This window comes from Neomonachus schauinslandi, chromosome 6, assembly GCF_002201575.2.
Source record: "Neomonachus schauinslandi chromosome 6, ASM220157v2, whole genome shotgun sequence".
Lineage (NCBI taxonomy): Eukaryota > Metazoa > Chordata > Mammalia > Carnivora > Phocidae > Neomonachus > Neomonachus schauinslandi.
In genome coordinates, this window is record NC_058408.1 from 149,879,191 (window position 1) to 149,902,945 (window position 23,755).

Consider the following 23,755-nt stretch of genomic DNA (forward strand, 5'->3'; position numbering starts at 1 on the left):
ATATATATATATATATATATATATATATATATATATATATATATATAGCACGTCTTCTTTATCCATTCATCAGTTGATGGACATTTAGGCTCCTTCAGTAGTTTGAGTATAGTTGATAATGCTGCTAAAAACATTAGGGTGCACATACCCCTTTGAATCTGTATTTTTGTATCCTTTGGGTAAATACCTAGTAGTACAATTGCTAGATCATAGGGTAGTTCTATTTTTAATTTTGAGGAAACTCCATACTGTTTTCCAGAGTGGCTGCACCAGTTTGCATTCCCACCAACAGTGCAAGAGGGTTCCCCTTTCTCCACATCCTCGCCAACATCAGCTGTTTCCTGTGTTGTTAATTTTAGCCATTCTGACAGGTGTGAGGTGGTATCTCATCATGGTTTTGATTTGCATTTCCCTGCAGATGAGTGATGTTGAGCATCTTTTCACATGTCTGTTAGCCATCTGTTTGTCTTCTTTGGAAAAATGTCTACTTGTGTCTTCTGCTCATTTCTTAACTGGATTATTTGGTTTTTGGGTGTTGACTTTGGTAAGTTCTTTATAGATTTTGGATACTAACCCTTTATCATATATGTCATTTGCAAATATCTTCTCTTATTCCACAGGCTACCTTTTAGTTTTGTTGATCATTTCCTTTGCTATGCAGAAGCTTTTTATCTTGATGAAATTCCTATAGTTCATTTTTGCTTTTGTTTCCCTTGCCTCTGGAGATGTGTCTAGTAAGATGTTGCTGCAGCCAAGGTCACAGAGGTTGCTGCCTGTGTTCTCCTCTAGGATTTTGATGGTTTCCTGTCTCACATTTAGGTCTTCATCCATTTCGAATTTATTTTTGTGTATGGTGTAAAAAGTGGTCCAGTTTCATTTTTCTGCATGTTGTTGTCCAGTTTTCCCAGTACCATTTGTTGAAGAGATTGTCTTTTTTCCATTGGATATTCTTGTCAAAGATTAGTTGACCATATAGTTGTGGGTCCAAAGGACTTTCTTTTTACTCTCTGTTGAAGCACTCACACTGGGAAAGGCAACTGCCATATTGTGAGGATACTTAAGCAGGCTGATGGAGAATTTCAGGAGGTGAGGAGCTAAGGCTTCGTGCCAAAAGCCATGTGAGGGTGCCTTCTTGGAAGCAGTTCCTCCAGCCCCAGATAGGTGACTACAGGCCCCTGTCAAACTGTGAAATCTCTGTCAATCTCTGTAAATTTCTGAAAATCTTGACTGTAGCCTCAGGAGAAACCCCAGGTTAGGACCATCCAGCTAGCAACGAACAAATTCCTGACCCACAGACACAATGTGAGGTAAAGATATTTATTGAGGTTTAAGGTGCTAAATTTGAGGTCAATAATTGATATGTACCAAGTTAAGAAAAGTCTGGCCAAAATTAGACTAGAACATTCCTCTCAACATTCCCTAGGGAGCTGCCATACTGGATACTAATATGTCATCTCTCTGAAGTAATTTGCATTTCCATATCCCCTAGAGGCGGGGCAGAGGGCTGGATTGATGTCTGAGCACTGGTTGAAGTAATTGTCTTATGTTTCATAGTGCCACATCAAAAACAATGCATCCTCACGTTCAGAGACCAGAATCCTACAGATCTCCCCCAATGAGGGTCCTGCAGGTCCTTGGGCTGTCTCACTGCCCACACTCTGGAGAACACACTTGGGAAGAGCCTTGGAAGAGGCATTACTCACACTATCCTTCTCTGCTAAAATGTTTTTTTTTGAGCCCATATAGTCTATATAACTTACATAACTTAAGTGCCTGCTAGAGACTACTTAATTGTATTCAAATGTCATTTTAAAATGTATTTTAACTCTTTAAATGCTGTAATGTTTACAAAGTGCATACTCCTTTATCAACACCAAATTTTAACCCATGGGTGTTAACCAAAATATCATTTTTTTCCTAATTATTTGACTTTCTAATAAATAAATGTCAGGGTGCTTGGGTGGCTCAGTCGCTTGAGTGTCCAACTCTTGATTTTGGCGCAGATCGTGATCTCAGGGTCATGGGATTGAGCCCCGTGTCGGGCTCAATGTTTGGCATGGAGTTGCTTGGGATTCTCTCTCTCCCTCTGCCTCTGCCTCTCCCCCCTCCCCCCTGCCCTGATCATGCTTTCTCTCTCTCTCTCTAAAAAACAAAAATAAAATATTTAAGAATAAATAAATAAATGAATAAATGAATAAATAAATAAATAAATAAATAAATAAATAAATAAGGGCTTATAAAATGCATTCTAATTAAAGGCTATATTAATTTCCTAGGGCTGCCATAAAAAAGTCATCAAACTGGATGGCTTAAAACAACAGAAATTTGTTGCCTCACAGCTCTGGTTGCTAGAAGTCTGCAATCAAAGTGTTGGCAGGACTATGCTCTCTCTGAAGTCTGTAGGGGAATTCTTCCTTGCCTGTTCCTAGCTTCTGGTGGCTTACTAGCAAAGGCCAGCGTTCTGGGGCTTCCAGCTGTGTAATGCCAGATTCTGCTTGCACGGTCACAAGGCACTCTCCCTGTGTGTGTCCTGCCTTCACATGGCCTTCTTAGAAGGACACCAGTCATATTGTGGTAGGGGGTCTACCCTACTCCAGTAGGATCTCATTTTCACTAATCACACCTGTAATGACCGCTTCCAAATAAGGTAACATTCTGAGGTCCTGGGGGTGGGGACTTCAACACCTTTTCTGCAGGGGACATAGTTCAACCCATGATACTTTCTTTTTTTCTTTCTTTCCTTTTTTTTTCTTATTTGTTGTTGTTGTTTTCTTTCTTTTTTTTTTTAGTGAGAAAGCTTTGTTGCTTCTGCTTCCTTCAAGTTTGACAACCACTGATCTAATGGGAAAATCCCTGGGAGAAGGATGGACCCCAAGTAAACAATGGTTGAATAAATGTGTGGATGGACATCCCAGCTCCATCATAGTCCACATGCTCTGAATAAGTCTTTGGGCTGCTCCAGGTCTCGGCTCATGGCAAGCAGGATGGGTACACTAATTTCCTTTTGCAAGATAAAGCCAGGGAGCAGCGTGTGTCCTGGGAGGAGATGAGAAGTCAGTCCTGGTCTGCCCGTCCTGGGGGAGAGAACTTCAAGAAATCATTCAACAGTTTATTAGGTGTCTACTATGTGCTGACAACTGTGACCAAAAGAATCAAACAAACAGGAAAACTAATGTGATGTCTTCCCACATAGAGATATAGTCTAAGGGGGACACCCCTGATCATATAATCCCACTCCACAAAAATTGCACCTGCTAAGTGCTTTGAAGGAGAGAACCTTAGTGTTCTAGGTGCCTCCAAATAGGCATCTGCCCTCCTTGGGGTGTGCAGAGGTCTGAGGCTGAGTGCAGTTAGCATGGTGCTATGGTGTATGATGGACTGGACTGTGTCCTTACCCATCAAATCCAAATCTGTATGTTCAAGTCTTAACCCTCTCTTCCTGAGAATGTGATTGTATTTGGATCTTGGGTCTTTAATGAGGTAATTAAGTTAGAATTAGGTCATAGGGATGGACTTGAGCCCATCATGGCTGGTGTCTTTAAAGAAGAGGAGATTAGGATGCAGACACACACAGAGGGATGACCATGTGAGGACACAGGGAGAAGGCAGCCATCTATAAGCCAAGAGAAGCTTCAGAAGAAGCCAACCCTACTGACACCTTACTCTGGACTTCTAACCTTCAGAACTGTGGAGAGATAAATTTCTGTTGTTTAAGCTCCGCAGTCACTGATACTTTGTTATGGCTGCCCAAGGAAACTGATACACACAAGGAAGCAGGAAGAGAAGAGCTTCTTGGTCATTAAACAGCATGTGCTAAGGCCCTGGGGTAGAGGACAGGGGGAGGATACAGGGATTCAAAGAGCACTGTAACTGGGGCACAGAGAGGAAGGGAGGCTACAGCACAAGTTGGCAGGGAGAAGTGGTGGGTCTGACTCCGGGGCCCAGGGGCATTAGTAAAGAAGTGTCTCCTAAGAAGTGTGTCCGGTGTTTTGAGGGAAGAAGACTGAGTGGATTGGCTTGCATGTTAGAGGTCTGTCTCCCTGTGGCTGCTGGATGGAGAAGAGGCAAGAGAGGGCAAAAGTGGGAGGGGGGTCAGGGAGCTGGTGAGGCCCAGGTGGGGGGTGAGGATGATGGGGAGGGGTGAGAAAACAGGTTTGGTTTCCACCCGCGGAATGAGGGAAGTGCCATGCCTAGTGCTTTCTCCAAGGCAACTTCCTGTACAAAAGGCCCATTTGTGATTTATTTGCTTGTTTGAACCCATTAGACTAGGGAATGAGGTCTTTTTTGGTTTTGCAATGGATAGGTAAGCTATAAATGAATGTTAATGCTGATATTAGCATAAATGAGATAATCTAAGAAACTTACACAGATGCCTTAGGTTTTTGTTGTTGTTGTTGTCGTCGTCGTCATTTTTACAAATGCCTTGGGTTTTAGGCATGACAACTACAAAGCTAACCTAACAGACCCGAGGAGGGATTGGACGAATCTGGTTCATGGGAAATCCCGCTCTGTGTCCGTTGGCACTCTCTTCTTATTTGGGGCTGCAGGAGACTGGTTGCTCCATCCAGTAAATGAAGATGATCACGGTTTCCACATTCTACAGACTAAAATTTCAACTATTAAAAATATTCACATCAGAACTTGTTGACTAAGCCCATCTTGGTCAAACAACTGGCTAATTCAGTTAAAAAAAATGAACTTTATTAGAGGCAATATGACAGGGCAGCATTACCAAACTGTATTCCAGAGAACATTGATGTGTTACAACATAATACCATTAATAATAACAATTCACTGCATGTTTACTTTGGGTTGAATATGCATTTGGGGTTTGCAAGCATTACTTACTGTTGATAGGCAGTTTTTCTTTGGAAAGAGTGTTGTAGAACATTTTCAGTTTCCTCTTGGCAAGTTCTTAATGCAGTTTTGGGGAAGAAAATATATTTCATTTTGTTTAACTTGCTGTTGTCCTAAAGAACACAGTGTGGGGAAAAATGATGTTGGATCCAAACACTTGGCAGCTTCACTGAAGATTTTGTTTTATATCAAATTATATAGGCTTTAATAAAATGGAAGGTACATTTAAAAAGCAAAGGGAAATTAAACTGGGTTGGATAATTTTGGAGATGGCCCAAGCAGGTTTTCCTTGTCCAAAAGCAGAAGGCATGAGGTGAAGTGGCCCATTCCAGGCTCCTCGGCAGCAGGTTAGAATGAGGTTGAAATGGACACCCACCTCCCAGTCTGCAGCCCAGGACCCTCAGCTGTCCCCTGGGGTGTCATTAGGGCTTCCCTATGAGTCAGCTGAGCCCAGGTACCTGGTGGGGGTGCTACATGAAATGCAGGATGCCTGGTTAAATTTGAATTTTTGATAAATAACAAATAATTTTTAGTATAAATATGTCTTATTTGTTTTTTATCTAAAATGCAAATTTAATTTGGTCTCCTATACTTTTATTTGCTCAATTGGGCAATTCTGGTGCCCAAGCCATGGGCTGGCCAAGGCCTCCAGAGGCAAAAGACTTTCCATTTGAGCCGCTTAGGATGTCACGTTTCCACTGTCCTCTGTTCCCTGACCAAGGCACTATGCCTCACATGAGACCCAGACAGCAGCCCCCAGGGAGCAGGGATAAGGAGAAAACCTTCGTGAAAGTATTTAAGATTTATAGCATCTGTACTCACGTGCACGCCCTCTGGTAGTCAGATTAGTAATTCTTTAAACAGCCACTTGCATTCCTCAGCAACACCAAAGGTTCTCGGCAGGACCCTCCCCCAGGGAGCAGAGAGAGAGACCTGTGTCTCTACCCACCAGGCTCAGAGCCCCACCGAGCTCATCCTGACAGGGACAGGTGGCTGACCTCACCAAGGGGTTGTGGCTCTGAGTTACCTTCCAGGCAGTGGGTGGGAGACCTGGTCTCCCTGTGGGAGGGCTCCTAAGAGAGAGGCTAGTGCTGTCTCCCCACCTCCACAAGGGGCCCAGCCCCCGGCGGCAGCAGAGGTGATGGTCCACCCACACCCTGAGCCCCTGGTCCCTGAGCCGCCGCGTCCTGGTGCCTGGCACAATCCTTGGTAGACAGGTAGCCTATGGTTTGCAGCTCAGCACTGGATGGATCAATGAGAAAAGCCTTTGGAGCTACATCTGGGCCTTCTCACCTCCTTCCCTCACCGCACTCCCATTTGCACACTGTGAAGTTCCGTCTTCAAGGCCTGGATGGATGGCTCACTCCCCTGTGCATTCTGGGGTCTGCTCCTCAAAGATGATGCAGCAGGGAGGGAAGGCTAAACACTCAGTGTGCCTTTCTTCACCTGTAGATGGTGAGTTTCTGGCTTTGCGGAGGCCAAAGGGAGACCCAACAAGCCGCCTACCTTGGAAAGCCTGCCTGCATTCGCTGCGTGATCCTGACTGAATCCCAGGCTCAGTTTCCCTGTTTAGTGCTAACCTTTTACAGCTTTATAATCCGTAGTTAACAGCCCTCGGGAGCCAGAGCACACGTGGCTCTCGGGGCCAGGAGCCTGAAGAATGGTGGCCCAGAGCTTTTCTTGTTGGGTCTGCAGAGGGGGCCAGCCGGCCACATCCCTGAGGAATGTAGGATGTGAAGGCAGGAGCCGTGCCCTGAGGCAAACTCTCCCTCATTGATCAGGAAAGTGGTGTCAGGGGCTACAGGAAACTGGCCAGGCGGGTTAGAGCCGAGGCTGGGGACCCAGATGCAGAGCCCTGGGAATGGCCCGTGGAGGCCCCTGAGCTCATGTATCTTCCGAAGTCAGCACTCCTGTCACCGTTGTCCCAGAGATTCCTGGGCCAGGTGGAGGCCCAGGAGAGGGACTGAGAGGGCAGACAGCAGAACCCTGAAGGCAAAGTGAGCAGAGCTTCTTCAAGATGAATCTGATTAATCTTTCTCAAGACTCCAGCTGTCCACCTGTTTTGTAAGGTAAACAGGGAAAGAGAAACCCCTGTCCTGAGAACCACTGTCCCTTAGACAAGTAGCAGATGGCTTGGAATTGAGCCCATGGAGGGCTCTCTGGGATATGCACATGGCCGTGGAACTTCCCATCACCAGTAACACGCGTGCACACGCGCACACAGGTCTCCACACTGTGAACCTCACTTGGGGTGAGTTTGCCCCTCTGGGACGTGTGGCAATGTCTGGACACATCTTTGGTCATCACAACTTAGGTGGCAGGGGAGTGCTCCCAGCATCCAGTGAGTATTAACTCAGGGATGCTGGTAAACAACCTGTAACACAGGGCAATTGCCCCTGCAAAGAATCCTCAGACCCAAAATGTCAGTCGTGCAGAGAATCATGCTCTAAAATGATGAAGCTGCCCACAAACTTCTGCTGGAAAAGACCTTGGAATTTCCTGTCGGCTTTGCTGGCTAGACGGCTCCAAGGCTCTGTGAACCGTCCATCTGCCGTTGGGTCCAGGTGGTGGAGATGCCCACGAAAGCTGCCTGCTTTTGATGAAGCCGCTCTCCATGTCTCAGCTCCTTAGTCAGTAAAGATCCTGTAGGGACACACACACACACAGCCGTTTGGGCTAGGCAGAGAGTGACAGCAGAGGCACCTTCGGAACGCTTAAAAGCTGCCACTCCCCGAGGAGACTAGAAACACGCATAAGGGGCACCCTATGTGAGGACATACCGGCCATCAGCCCTCATGCAGAATGGAGACAGGATCCTGGAGTCCATTTTCTCTTTGGTGTTCAACGCCAATTCTTCGGTTTGATGCACCCAAACTTTAAGAGACAGACGATAATGTAAAGACATTTGAAATGTCACTTGACAGATGGCAAAATGTGTCTTTTCAGTAATTTAAGCTAATTTTTTTAAAGATTTTATTTATTTATTTGAGACAGAGAGAATGAGAGAGAGAGAGAGCACATGAGAGGGGGGAGGGTCAGAGGCAGAAGCAGGCTCCCTGCCGAGCAGGGAGCCCGATGCGGGACTCGATCCAGGGACTCCAGGATCATGACCTGAGCCGAAGGCAGTCGCTTAACCAACTGAGCCACCCAGGCGCCCAATTTAAGCTAATTTTATACTGCCATTGTACTCTGCTCTCCTGGGGACTCTCCCAGGGGTCCCCTAGCTTTTAGTACTTGGGAAGGACACCAAGCAATTCTGCACAAAGGGAAATATTCTGCCTTCTTCGCTAGAGGACCTCCCCTCTGCGCATCCGTCTGAGAGCCCGGAGAAGAGCCGAGATGAGGCAGCGTACAATTTCCTTCACTGAAGTGGGAGACATATTTTACAAATCATAAAAGTGCATTTAATTTGGAGAAGTTTGGAAGAGAAAGTCGATTCCTCCTCATTTCTGCAGGCTGGCGGTGTGGGTTATGACTGGGGACGGAAGCACAGTTGACCTGATGTAGGTTAGTGATGATTGGTTTCTGTTGAAGGAGATACACCAGAAAGGAGCCTCCAAACTTTATCATTTGTCTACTTTTCCTTTGCTAACAAGCTTTTCAAATCCTCAAGACAGCAGTCGAGCAATGCTGATGAAGTTGTCCTCCTGAAATCACACAGCACGGAAGTCCTTGGACACCTGCCTGCGAAAGCCCTTTTAAGCAAGGAGATGGCTCCTTCGCTGGATCTTTTTCTTGGAGCACAGGCCCCACAAAGGGGGCATCTGAGAGGGGAGTTTTTGTGCCCTCTGTGGTGACAAGGGGTGCAGCCATCGGAGTGGGGCGAGCAGGAGGGCTGGGACCCAGACGGAGGGTGGAATGGCTTCCGTTCAATGGGAAGAGTGCACTCCAGTCCCCAGAGCTGAGCCTCCTGTGAGGGAGTTGTCTGGATCCCCGTTTAGGAAAATAGAGGACTCAAGGAACCCTCCTGGGTTGTCAGAAGTTGACACTTAGAGGAATAAAACCAGTCAACCCTGTTACATAGTGGGCAGGGTGTGCATCAGCTCATCGCCTTCGGCGGACGCGGTACTTCTCCCCGCCCACCCAGTGCAGCCGCGCATCTTGTAATCCTGAGCTCTGCACGGCATGTTAGCTTTTGCTCTTGTTTTAAAACGTCCCTCATGCCACAGGCTCTCAGCCCCTAGAGTAGTCGTACTAATTTCATAATGCTAACAACCTGGTCTTGTTCTGAAGAAAAGGTGTTACTGTGTCCTACTAAATAGTCTTATTAGCATAACATCTCAGCAAAATGATCTTTACTCAGGAGAGCATGGAATTCTATATGTTTGCTTCATATACCTTTCTCTTAGGATATATTAGCTATGATTTCTTAAATATAAATTAAAATGTTTAAAAAATGATCCCTAGTCTCTCAATTTGTAATAGGAACAGCAGTTTATTTCCTGAAGATTAAAACAAGGAATGGCATGAAATTATTGGAACAAGAGGGATTATTTTCATTTCACCGTGTCAGCAATCCTGACATTCAGATAAATGTGTTTCTTGTCAGCAGGAGAGTACCAGCCAGGAAATTACGTGAGGAGTTACCATCAAAAGTTTTGTTTTGTTTGGCGGGGGGGGGGGCTTCTAAAAATCACTTACCCAGGTTGGGCAGGATTAGCTAGAGACCCTGCTAGCTGAGTGGTTCTCCTGCATTTGTGAAAGACAAATGAAGATTGATGAGGGAGGGTTGGCAGTTTCCTCTGTCGGGCTGATTTAAGGTGCCCCGATGTGGCCTTTCACCAGGCGGCCAGGTAAATCAAACAGCACAGGTCGATAAGGACATTGGAGGGACTCCCTGGCTCTTGGTCCCGAAGCCATTTGTCTGCTAACTACAGCCGTCTGTCAGTGCTAGGGGAGGTGTTCACACAGCTGAAGTTGGGTTTGCTTTCTAAACCTTATTATATAAATAAAACTTCATTCCCTGGGGGACTCAGCTGGAGCATAGTCCCATAAGCCTTTTAAGAGTCTAGAATGGCACCTGTGGGCAGATGGGTTATGGATGGTTTTCTTAGGCTGGTCACTCACCTGTTGCCAAGTCGGTGTCTAAACAATTAGGAAGCCAACACCCAGGTCTGTAGCACGAGGCTTACTCAACTCAGCAAAGTGACCGAGGGGAAGGCAGGTGAGTTGTTCCAGAACATAAAGCCAGGAAAGAATGCTGGAGCCCTGGCAACCTCCTTCGGCCAGTACGTGCCGCCTGGCTTGTCCGGTGAAGGCCCTGTCCCGAGGAGCAGAGGGGGAAGCGGCCCCACAGGAGCACCTGAGATCCGTCGAAAAGGAAGTCTGTTCAGAGTGTACACCCAGCACTGGGGCTCACACCTTCGAGAGCAGAGCAGCCCCCCACTAGGGCTCTGCATCTGGGTGGTGGTCTGACTCTGTGCCAGCAGTTCGAATGCTCCGGAGCCCAGGAACCCTTCGGGATGAGCGGCTCTCTCTCAAGGGCATCTCCTGCTCTGGAGGACATTTTGGGAAAACGCTTGACTCAGGGCATTCACCGCAAGCGGAAATTGTCCTTGGAAGGTGTCGTGTGAGTTGTGTGCCCTGTCACGGGGACCACATAGCTGGCTTTGAAGGTCTACCAACCCCCATGGCTGGCTTCAGGGCCACTGCCCTTAGAAGACAGGAGAAAAAAAGGAATGAGTTTATTCGGTTGTGTTTTGCCAAAGGCACAGTTTGGACCAGACCCTGGGATGATGAAGCCAGTTTAGATCAATAGCTTTCAAAGCAAATGGGAAGTCATGGGGGAGGGGCCATGGGCTGCAGGAGCCTGGGCGGTGGCTACACACTGAATGCAGGCACCCGAGTGAGCAGTGAGCAGGAGTGGAGAGGGACACACAAGACACAAATTCAAAACTGGATTCAGGTGCCCTTTGGGTTCACCCATGCCATTCCTCCCTTGCCTGTCATTACTGTGGCTTCTACAGAGAGATCTCTGCAGAAGGCCTGGGTCCTTCTCCACTCCCCTACTACCTAGCGAGCTCTGTCACCCTGTGCATGCTACCTAACCTCTGCAGGCCTTAATTTACCCATTTGGGTGTCATGTGCATCATATGTATCATCTATGTCATCATATGTATCACCTATGACATCATATGTATCATCTATGACATCATATGCATCACCTATGACATCATATGTACCATCTATGACACCATGTGTATCATCTATGACATCATATGTATCATCTATGGCATCATGTGTATCATCTATGACATCATATGTAAAATGCTTAGGGCAGTGCTGGCACCTAGGAAGTGTTGGGGAATTGTTGCCAATCATCATTATTTTAATTTATTGGTGTCAACCAGACGAGAAAATGTCATTGCTGGAACTGACCCTTAATTATATCCAAGGGAAAACATATGGGAGCCACAGAATTAACACGTCCAAGGTTCCAGGCTTGGCCATTGGCAGACGCAAGGCCAGACGGAAGGCTAAATCACAGTCCTGGACCTTCCCAGCATGGCTCCTTCTCTGTGCCACAAACCCTATCCTGGTTGTTCTGTCTATAGGAAGGCTCTGTGGGGAGCTGACAGCATCTCTGGGCAAATAGCACAGTGATTTTAGAACTATGCCTTCTCCACAGGCCACGTCTCAATTCATAAACTACTCTTTTCCAGGTAGATGACCCATAGCTTCCTGGAATTCTGTAAACACATGTTTCTGTCTGCTGATTTTATTACAGCTAACTTGGGAGTTGGGGCCTGATTGGTAATAACATCTCATCATCAAGGTGATATCTCCCATGAAAATGAAAAAAAAAAAAAAAAGCCTGCTTTTGGGAGATGGTGAAGCATCATCTTTGAGTGTCCTTCCAGGTGCAATAACTTGCCGCCGAGTAACCTGATCTGGGGAAGCCACTTTGGAAACTCGAGGATGCAGGTCCTGTTGAGGATCTCACATATGGAAAGCATCTAGTACGATGTGACCCACCACCCTCCCACGGCTTCGTATTTTCGCAGCACGTGGATGCCATCGGGAAGCACCTGGAGTTTTCCTAACTGAGGTTTGGCTGCGGGAACCTGATTTCGGATGTGTGCTGACTCAATCCGAGTCTTAGCTGTTGCGCAGTGCTTCTCTCTCTGAAATATAAGTTTTCTCTTTCTGTTTTATGAAGATGCGTTTTGGAAGAAGGAAGAAAACCACAGATGAGAGTCCCAAGATTGAAATAAATGTGGCATTTGGAAATCTTCTTTCACGTAGGTACAGAATTTACGATTAAGTTTTCTGGGGACCCCCAAAGTGACTTGTAAAACAAAGTGCGTATGTACATGTCTCTGTTTAATTTTGCAAGTCCTGGCTCTTGAGAGTGCTCTTCCCACAGCTCTGCTTACCTCCATAATCCTGGAAAGCCAGTGAGTGTGTAGGGCATTAAGACTAACTTGTGTGATGCCAGCAGAGTCCTAGGAGCAGAAGTCGTGTCTTTGTGCTTAGATGTCCTCCCTAGCACTGTGTACGTGAGAGATGGCCTTCAGCGAAGGGTGAATAAATGAATGAGTATGTGGGAGATTCATGGAATGAATGATGGGTGTGAGCACAACCTTCCTCTGAAGTATGTCCAGTCCAGATGACACAATAAGAGGAGGGTCCGTTCACCTATGCTCAGGGCTGAGGGCCACTCAATGTGTCCTCGGGAAATTCCACACCCCTCCTTTGCTCCCTCCTAGACCCTGTGATGGGAAAAGCCCGGGACCTCTCAGCACCCAGATCAGAGCCTGCTGCTGGCTCTTCTCCCCCCGTCCAGTGGGTGTGAGAAAGTCAGTTCCCTCCTCTGGGCCCAGTGCCTTCCTTGTAAGGTGAAATAATGCTGATCTTGGCTTGCTCACTGGACGGGTCTGGCAATGTAGATGGCTGAAGCGAGGACTAGGGATGGTTTCTGGTTGTCAGCAGTGTGCATGATACAGAAATAATAAACTAAGTGTGTGGATGCATTCTACCAACCCACATGCTCTATGTCCAGTCATGAGAAATGAGAGGGGAAGCAGGGGGAAGCTAGATCTTGGTGGGCTTTATCAATGGGGCCAGGGAATTAGGGAGTAGGAAGGAAGCTGGCAACCAGAGAGTGCCAGCTCTGCTGGGCCCCCAGCTACGCCTCCCCATGAAATGCCCTCCTGCAGGAGCCACTTTGGGCCCGGATGGTATCTCCCCTGCACAGACCAGGAGTCCAGGGCTCAGCTGGAAAATGTCCTCAGGAAAGCAGGGTTGGTGGTGCTGATGGGCTACCAGGGCTGTGAGCAGGATGGAGGGGTTTGCCCTTGGGGTTTGGAGATGTGGCTCCTTAGGTCTCTGCAGTAGAGTCAGGGGTGGGAATCCTGAGTATGAAGCTCTGGAGAGGTGATGGGCGTCTCCTTTGAAAACGTGAAATGTCTTCCCAGGTCCAGGATGCCGATGATGGCTGGAAGCCCATAAGCAGATGGGTCATCATCCCTGGTTGACCTTTCAGAAATACACTGCCCCAGAAGTGCAGACGTTCTAGCTCTCCCACACTGGGCAACCTCGGGATAAAACCAGTCATCAGCAGATTTCCCACCTCCAAGCACAGATGGTGTGGGTGATCACACCCACAGACCCACAGATAACACACACACATAACACACAAAATGGCAGGCGGTGCCCAGTGTCCAGCGACCACTGCCCCCAACAAGGGCTCCTCAGACAAAGTCCCCAGGGGCCCTGACAAGGAGCTGTCCAACCAGGAGTTATCAGAGTTTGTAACCAGTCGTGGGTGACCTGACTCATCCACGGGAAGCCTTGGCTGAGCACACTTGGCCTTGTGTCCGGCAGGCTCATTTGTGGAAATACATCTCCAATTAGGACAAAGTGCCCTGTGTGAGGTGGTCCCCAGTCAGCTCAGTGGGGTGACCCCTTCAGGGGATGGATGTGAAAGGGGGTGTGACCATGTTGTGGGGAGCCCAGCAGAGACGTCCCTGAGACACTGCAAACTCTCTGCATGTGTTCTCTGTTCCCTGATGAAGAAAGAGAGGGTGTCCCACCTGGTGGAGGTGAGAGAGGGTTACCTGGGGAGGCCACCTGGAGCCTGGAGACCTACAAGAGGGAGTCCCCACACTGACCACGTCCTACAGGGCATTCTGCCAACTTAAGAGGCCACCAGCTTTCTCCTTCCCCACCTTCTCCAGTGGTATCACCTCCAGGTTCATTACTTGTTGACCGGTAGACTGTTCCTCATGCACACATAGTCCTATAATTGCTCGGGGACTAAGCCACGTCTTCATCATTCTCTGGAAAACATGACAGTCTGTGCACGTTTGTCCTCTTTGTTTGTCCACGACGAAGCCTCAGCACTAACCCTGGCTGGGGCTCTGAGGTGCAGGTCAGAGCCTGGAATCAAGTCCCCATGGGGGGTGGTTTCCAGGCACCCAAGTCTCCCTTGGAAAACAACAAAGCCCATGTGCCTCTCACCTCTCTTGGGGCCTTTTGATCCCCGTTATCTTTTGCTTAAATGAAGGGACAGCAGAGGAAGAAATTAGTGGGGTATTCTGGTCCCTGCGGGTTTCTGTTGACAGGTAAACAAGGAGAGATCTCTATCAAGGCCTGTCATTCATCCACTGGGCACTCGGTTCACCAGGTATTGAAACTGATCTGGGGAGATTTTCGGGCTTTATCTTTCCAGGGCAGTCGGAGGGTGGGGGGAGAGAGGAGGCTCCCAGCACTGGGAAGTTCCTGGGCAGGGGGAGTGGGTACAGCATGCCTTCCACTGTCTGTCCCACTCAGGGCTACAGGGTCCCGGGACTGCTTCCTGGTAGCTTCACCCCAGAACCAAGTGTAAGGCCCTTCTGGGGGAGAAGGTCTCGTGATTTCTGGGCTCAGCCCTCAGCCTGACCCCTTCTCATGCTGCGTGCTTTTCCTGGCATATCTGGTCCCTCCCATGTCTTCCCCTGCTCCCTATCCCCAGATGCATGACTCCCAAAGCTTCAGCCAGACGCTACTCAGGGCTCTTGGCTGGCATAGCCAACTGCTCCTGGATAGAGTCCTCCCATGCCCCAAATGCACCTAAATGCTGCCTATCCTAAAGTGAGCTCTTCCCCCCGGGCCCAGACCTGCTCCTCCTTGGGCAACCCCTTCTAAGTGAAGGGCCCACCACCCACCCCTCTCCACCACCCCCAGAAACCAGGAGGGGATCCTGTCCTGCCTCTCCCCTCTGATCCACTCCAGAGCCCGTCAGTTCCATCTTCCTATCTTTGCTGACTTATGGTCTACCCTCCCCCTCCATGTCGCTCTGTGGCTCAACTGCCCCCACTCTCCCGAGCCCATGGCCACCACGGCCTCCTGGCAGCTTGCTGTGCTCACTCTGCCCACCCTGAACCCCCCTGAATGGTGGCCAGAGCGTCTGTGCAGAACCCCAGATGGCCCATTGTCATAAGCCACCCTCACAGCCACCCCTCCCAGCTCAGACGACACAGCATCTCCCGCCTCCAGGATCTAGCCTCCACTGAGCCCAGCCACCGCCGGTCCCCACCATGTGCAGCCCCCAGAATTCCGCACAGCCCCTTACCTCAGTGGCTCTGCACCTGCAGCTCCTGCTACCTGAGTGTCCTTCCCTCCCTTGACTGCCTGACTAGCTCCCACTGGCCTTCACATCACCTCCTCCAGGAAGCCTTCTCTGATAGGCTCCTCCATCCCACCCTGCCCTCCTCGTCCCCCAGTGATGCTGCACTTTTGCCTTCTGTTCCCTGAAGGGTAGCAGACAGATTCCACCCAACACTAAGTTAATCTAAGTGGGGGCTTACACACTAGGCCACAGATCTGGTTCTTAGATTGGGCATAAGGGAGCCCATCACCAGGGTTAATATCACTGCAGCTTGCAGCATAATGGTGTTTTTAAATTAAGCATTTTAAACAAATCAATGTTTAATTACACATTTTAAACAAATTTAAACAAATTTAAGAGCATAGCTGTGATTACGGTATAGTGTGTGTAGATATGCGTGTGCTATGTTATTTTCTCATCTATTTACATATGCAAAAACGGTTTATTATAGCCCATCTTTATCACATATATATTATCTATATGCTTACATATAATGTAAATTTTATATATATGCAAATATAAATGTAAAACGTGTATGTGATAAAGATGGTCTGCCAGGAGCTCTGGGTTTGAAAAACACAGTTCTGTATTTTGTGTTTTTAAAACCTGCATTCTTGGGCACCTGGGTGGCTCAGTTGGTTGGGCGGCTGCCTTCGGCTCAGGTCATGATCCTGGAGTCCCGGGATCGAGTCCCGCGTCGGGCTCCCTGCTCGGCGGGGAGTCTGCTTCTCCCTCTGACCCTCCTCCCTCTCGTGCTCTCTGTCTCTCATTCTGTCTCAAATAAATAAATAAAATCTTTAAAAAAAAAAAACAAAACACCTGCATTCTTTTGTAGAGCCCCTCCTCATGGGTGGAATTGGTGGGGGAGGGTCTGTGGCACCATATCTTCCTGAAATCCCACATATTCTTCTCAAACCCCAGTCTCAGGTGCACGGACAACTTTCTCCCAGCACTTGCTGAATTACACTTCACTCAGCAAGTGATGCTTGGCCTGTTTCCCTCTCTACTGATTTTTACTTAGGCTTTAGCTGTAGGGGAAGCTGGGAGGTACCGTCCCACGGCAGGGCGGCGCCCAGCTGCGCGCCATCTGGGAGCCGCCGGAGGGCTGGAGTGGCAGATGCCCGGCGGGCAGATCTGCGGGCTGTATTGGAGGTGAGAGGACTCAGCTCTGCTCGGAGTCCCTGGCTGTGCTCGAAATGACGCCCAGCCCGTCTCCCCGCTGCTCCCCCACACCCTGCATAGACACGGCTGCCGCAAGACCCCCCACACTCAAACACGTACTGAATCAACAGAGGCTGAAGGGGCCTCCCGCATGCCCCCCACCCTGCTGGGCACCAGGGACGCAGAGATGAATGAGACCCCACACCTGTGCTCGCGGAGGGTGGGGGGTTACAGGCGCCGACCGACGACACGGATGACATCGTTGTGTGACAAGCATGCCCAGCGGTGAGCCAGGTGCTGGAATCCATGGAGAGCTGTCCCTGGAGATGAGTCCTCACCCCTGCCGAAGGCTCCTCAAGAGGCCTCCCCGGCCCTGGCCTTCGCTCACGCGTCTGAGAAACGACTCGCTCATCTGATCCCAGCGCAGATGCTCCCTCCTTTGGAAGCCTTCCAGCAGGGCAGCTGCGCGGGCGCCCCTCTCACCTTGTCCTCCCTGCCCTGCTGCCCTAGCAAGGACCCGGGGAGGAGGAATCCGTCACCCCCCAGCATACAGCAGGGCTCACAGTCAGCTCTGGAGCAGCTTACCAGTCACCCCCTGGCGGCAGGGAAGGGCTGAGATACCAAACCGTTCACCCGAGGTTCAGAGGATACAGGGCCAACCTGAACCAGACCCCACATCCTCTCTACCCCCACCTGCCCCCCCCAGCAGTCATGGTGGGCATCGACTATGAGCCTGTAGCAGGTGCATTCAGCCCTGGGTCTGCCCTCACGGAGCTTAGATTTTAGAGAAGGAAGGTAGAGATGGGGAATGAGACAAATCAGTAAATAAAGCGCCAGGGATTCAGAGAAGAGGGGTAAGGGACACAGAGCAAGTAGGGGAGGTTCTCTTGGGCGAGGAGGCAAGGAGTGGGGTCTGGGAGGAGGTGGCCCCTGCTCAGAGGCCTGACCAGGGGAAGGACGGAGCCCATGGGAGCATGAATGCACAGCCTCTGTAGGGGTCTGTCCTCACGTCTCTCCCAGGGCCAGCTCAGCAACCTCTGATAGTCACTGCACGTGGATTCGAACAGGACATTGTACTCTGAATACTGTGAGAAACAGGTAAACCTACGTCATTTCCATGCCCGACGTTCCAATAGGGGTCTGCTACGTTACCACAATGCTGGCTCCTTAGGGGTCATTGTTAATAGAATTAACCCACCCGTGTTAATTCAAATAAATCAAATACAGACATTGAACACTCAACACACCAAAAAAAAAAGAATCTACTTTCCTTTCTAGAGTTCTCTTTGAGAGAAGGGTAATCTTATTTAGAGACTGATCATCTCCAAGAGCAGCGAATTTATGGAAAATCCCTATTGAGAAAGAATGTAAATGGACTGTGAGAAATAATTTTTCAAGAAGAAGAAAGAAATGTTTCTCCCTCAGGCCGTGGGATGTTTATGAACTGACCCTGCCAAAGGCCATCGGTCAGAGCCTATTAGGTGAAATGGATCCTCCACCAGCCCCAATAATCCCATCAAAGGGGAGAGGGTGGAAGGAGCTGGTGTGACTGCCCTCCACCCCGCCAGGCCCAGGAAGGAAGTTTGCTCAAAATGCAAACAGGTTCCACTCTAGGAAGGATTAAGCAAGCCTCATATTAACCTAAAGCTCTCACTCACCTGCCCAAAGCGGCTGTGATCTGTTCTGGGAAGACGGGCAGTGTCTTTGAGAGTATTTCGTTCAGGGAAACCCCCAGCTTCATGAGATTCTTCCTGATTACTTTCTTTTAAAAACAATGAATTAATCATCCAACAAGAAGCTGCGTGGCCTTCACTGGGTCAGCCCTCAAGAGGGTCCAGGACACAGATCTCCCCCAGAGCAGGTGACAATCAATCAAGTGAAAACCTGTTCTGAAAATAAAGCAGAAAACAAATCCTCTTGGCTGGTTGTTGTTCTTCTTCTTTTAAGCCCAATAAAATAATGAACTTTTACATCTCAATTTCCACCACCAGAGAGCTTGTTTCTTGAAGCAACGCATGGGGTGGTGGGGAGTTCTGCAGGGGGGTGGGGGGCTGAGACCCACAAGGCAGAGATGGCCGGAGGCAGGGGTGTACATGCGCAGGGGCTCTCGGGCTTTGTTGCTGGTGAATGTGCTGCTCAGGAAGCCGGGTTCCAGCTGGGGCTGCCCCTCTTCAAGGCATAGAAGAAAGGGGTTTGCTATAAATATCCCTCTCTGAGACGGACAGAGTGAACATTCAAACCTGAGTGTGAGCATCGAGCCAAGCATTCAGAGCACGCACACTCAGAAGTGTGGTCTGTGAACCCTGACTGCTGATTTGGGGGCACCCCCTGCGCCTTTCTGTCCACAGGGCACAGTGGGACTTGGCCAGGCAGGGGGACACACCTGGGCTGGGCTGGTTGGTGGGGGGTGAGGGTGGTAAACCCCAAAGGCCAGAGCTTTGGGAAGCTGTGGGGTGAGCAGGCCTGCCCATGACGAACGGCCTACCGAAAGACAAGGGGGACAGCCACAGGCTCCAGAGTGACCCCGGGGGCACCCTGGGGGCTGCCTCTAGCAACGAAGCTCAGGAAGATGGAGGGACGGGCCGGCAGGACGGGGAACTGGTCCTGGACAGTGTATAGTGTTGGGGACTCCTGGGTGGCTGGAGTCCAGACAACCAGAAGCAGGGGTGGGCCCGCGGGAGGTGGGGAGGAGAGTGGCTGGCGAGTGGCAGGGATGAGGAGGCTGTGGGGAGAGCAGGGCAGTGCACATGCAGGGCAGGGGGAAGGCAGGAGGGCGGTAGGTGCCACACAAGGGGGTGGGGGGAAGAGGGGAGGGCCTGAGACACTTGCCTTGAAAACGGAGCCTGGAGGACACGGAAAGCTGGCTTGAGGAGACAGAGGTGACTGTTTTCGGAGAGAGGAGGCTGGGGTCTATTCCAAGACTTCTCTGACCAGACCTTCTGAAGAGCCTTTCATAATTTCCACTTTAAGCTGGGAGATTTTCCAGAGGAATGAAGGGTGACCAGGCTCTGCTTTGGTGGGGATGTCCAAGAAGGTGCTGGAAGGAGGGACAAAGCTGTGGCCAGCAGGAGAGGCCACAAGGAAGGCACGGGGAGGGCCAGGCAGGACCAGGATGCATGGATCCCCAAATGGGAAAGCGCAGGAGACATGCCAGGCCGAGGGGGGAGAGCTGCCCGAGGGAGGGGAGGAGGGCCAGGAGGAGATGTGCCCCCCCTGCATGAGGTGGGACCCATCCAAGGGGAGGCTGACAAGTGGGAAGGGGAGGGGGCCTGGAGAGGAGAGCCCAGTGCCTTGATGCTAACTCTTGACAGGACATTAGAACCGCTTGCCCAAAGTGGGTCTGAATACCATCCTCTTGCTAGTTATCAACTCTCTGGCTGCTTTTGGGCAGCTGCGAGGAATATGCTCAGTGGTCACCTAGTTTCAGGGGAAGCAAATAATTTCATTGATGCATGATTAATTTAATCCACTTAGTCTGTGCAAGAAGGATCCAGTGACAGAACCCCCCAGCCTGTCCTGGGGGTGGGATGGGTGGGATGACAGGGGCCAAGAGATGCAAATAAAATGCTGAGGGTGTGCAGCAGAGGGCGCTCTGGAGGGCTGCATGGAGGAGGTGGCCTGATCCCAAAGTGGGAGAATTACATAGTTTAGGTTGTCATGGGTCAGTGGGTGAGGTTGGGTGGAGGGGGGTTTCCAACACTCAGAATCCACAAGGACGTAATAGGCGTGGAACTTAAAAGGATTTCAGCAAAAATCAGTGTGGTGACACTCGTTAATGATGATGGGGACTCTCATTGGCTGGGTGACCTTCTGCATCATGGAGGTGCGAGGTTAATCTAGCTGCTCAGCAGCTTGCGTTTCCCCAGCTGCATCCACCAGCGATCTAGTCCTACTGCAGGGGGCTGTGTTCTCAGGCTGGAGGGGATGGAGAGGAGGACCCCCCCCAATTGGGCTCCCAGCCTCCAGCCCAGATGGTCCAGCAGGGAGACGCACCCACTCAGATGGAGAGGAAGAGCCCGAGGTTTGGGGCCCCTGCATTTCTTAAATAATGCTTGGGTTATGGTTATCGACATTCGGCTGCTTTTGTCAGTAACTCACAGTTTCCCCAGATGAGGGCCCACGGGAGACCCAGGGATCAGGAGGAGCGAACTCGCCCATAGGTGTGACAGATGAGGTCCCAGTGCACTTAGAATCCCTGAGCCCCACTCTCCCTCTTGGCACACACCCCTTTGCCCTGAGTCTGCTCAGTCCTGTAGGGGAGGGGCACTGTGCGTGGGGAAAACCAAACCCTGTCACTGGGAAAGATGACTTGAAAATGAACAAAATCCCACTTAAAAAAAAAAAAAAAGGAGCATCCCCTAAAATGCTAAGTCAGCATTCCCCAATGCCCGCTTCATAGTGTTAAGTAATTGTTATACACACACAAGCTCCCACAAAAAACCCTAAGGTCAAATAAATTGGAGAAAGGGTCAGTTTAGCTGAATGGGCAGGTTTCTTTGGCAGGAGGGAATGCGGAAGGCAGAGCTCCATCTGAAGGAGCATCTCTGAGGACAAGGGCATCTCCAGAAACACAGCGGGTGGGGGGGGGGGCGGACATCCGAGTACAGGCAGGTGGCCTTCTGCTCCCCCATATGTCTCATAGACTAGAATCACCCCTGCACGGTTGGACCCCGCTCCGAGGCCCGTGACTCCTGCTGAGAGCTCAGGACCAGGCCACAAGGTTCTCTTGGGCGCGGCGAGATCCACGGTGCATGGCCAGGGCTCCAGCCGCACGCGGGCTTATGCTGCCCTCTAGTGGTGTCGCATTGAAACGGCCGCGCAGTTGCTGATGTGGAGTCTGTCCCTGCTGAGAAGAGATGCCCTGCTGTGGCAAGAAATACTCTTCAATGCCTCCGATGACGTCCATAGAGACTGTCACCTGCTTGTGCTCCAAATCTCAAAGATAATTATGATGGCTTAACTCTATATAAAGCAGAACTGCAAGAACCAAAAAAGTAATTTTTTTTAAGTTTTTATTTAGATTCCAGTTAACATACAGCGTTGTATTAATCTCAGGTACACGATATAGTGATTCAACAATTTTATATATTACTCGTACTCATCATGGCGAGTGCACTCCTTCATCCCCATCACCTATTTCCACCATGACCCCCCCCAACTCCTGGAAATAGGTGATGGTGTGGTCAGTGTGTTCTGTAGAGTTAAGAGTCTGTTACTTGGTTTGCCTCTCTCTCCCTCTCTTTTTCCCTTTGCTCGTCTTTTTTGTTGTTTCTTGAACTCCACATATGAATGAAATCATATGGTATTTGTCTTCATCTGACTTAATTCACTTAGCATTATACTCTCTAGTCCCATCCATAGTGTTGCAAATGGCAAGATTTCATGTTTATTTTTATTTTTTGGCAAGATTTCATTTAAAATTTTTTATTATTGAGGTATAGTTGGCATGCAATGTTTTATTAATTTCAGGTGTACAACATAATGATTCCGCAGTTGTATTTATAGAAGATATTATAATGACTATTTACTTGACTCATCAGACGTGCAATTTCCAAATCGCCCGCAAGGAGGCGGTGCTGCTCCGGTTGAGAAGGGCTCATCTAGAGCAGGGGGCAGAGTAAATACTTAGGGATTTTCTGGCTGTAGGTGGTCTGACCAGCTATTCAGCCCTGCGGGGCCCACAGCGTCTACACAGCCTGCATGAAGCACGGGCATGGCTGTGTTCCAGTAAGGCTTTGTTTACAAAAGCAGGTGTCTGGTTGGATTTGGGCACAGAACGCAGTTTGTGGAGCCCTGGTCTAGGGCAGCCCCTTCAGTTCACAGGTAAGTGAAGTGGGGTTGGGGAGTGCAGGCGGTGGCAGACAGGGGCCCAGGCTAGGACAGGAGACCCTGACCAAGTGAGAGCAAAGCCAGGTTCCCTGACCCACCCACCCTGCCTGGCTCCTTCCCAAGTCCCCAGGCTGTCACTCCTCAGCTGTGTGTGTGTGGGGGGGGGGGATAGGGTAGGGGGATGGGTGAGGGGTGGTGGGGTGCACAGAGAAGATCCGTGTTCGGCTCTGACACCTCCAGTTCCCCTCCCTCCTGCCTGAACACTCACTCACTCATTCATCCTCCATGCATTCATTCAAACCATTGTTGACCCCTTGTCTGCCCCACCCCACAGCCTTCCTGCCAGCCGGTCATGGCCATGGGGAGCCTCCCCAGGGCATGGCCAGTGAGCCATCCCAGCAGCTCTGGGTCTCTCCTATTTGTCTCTATGGCTCCTCAGGGCATCTGCTTTCTTCTTTATGTCCTGTGGTGGGCATTCGGCGCCAGGGCCAGAGGACAGAGCCCCATGGGGCCAGGACCCTCCAGTCACACCCCCGGGGACCCCCGGACCTCTGGCAGCTGCTTGCCCATGGGCGCGGATGCAAGACCCGTGCCTGGAGCTCTCAGGACATGCTGTAGAGGCACCACTAAGTTGAGCAAGGACCCAGGTTCAGGGTGGGGAAGCTTCCTGCCAGGTGCAGGCTCGTCAAGGGCAGGGACCTCATCATCAGAGGGGCCAGGAGGCCCAGATCTCCCCCAGCTGCCTGGCTCCTCACACCCTCCTCGTCTCAGGGGCCTGGACACACCCTGGAACCAGATTTCTGGAAAGAGAAGGCTGCAGGGGACCAGGAAACATCGAGATGGTCCTGTAGGGGCTGGGGCTGGCTGAGGCCAGGGGGCTCTTTGGGGCCAGGGCATGGGCACCTTCCACGAGTCTCTTGGGGTCCTAGAAAGAGCTGACCAGTGTCCACAGGCCTGGGGGTACTTTTCTGGACCCTCGACTTAGACCCTGTGATTAGTCAAGAGGTTGAGGGGACTCAACTCTGTGTCCTGTCACTGACAGAGCCTCTCGGAGAGAGACCACAGAGGACTGTGGTAGCAGAAGCCCAAGAGCCCATCTCGGGGGCTCTCGAGGGACCCTGGGGTGAAGCCAGGCTAGGTTCTCGCAGACAGGGAGTAGTCCAGGGCTCAGGAGCAGAGGCAACCTAGAACAGCAAGGGCGGGCAAGACCCAGGTCCACGACTCCATGCTCAACAAAGAGAAGGGGAGGATCCTTCCTTGGCCCTTCCAGCTCCTGGTGGCCCAAGTGTCCCTCAGCTGTGGCCTTGTCACTCCAGT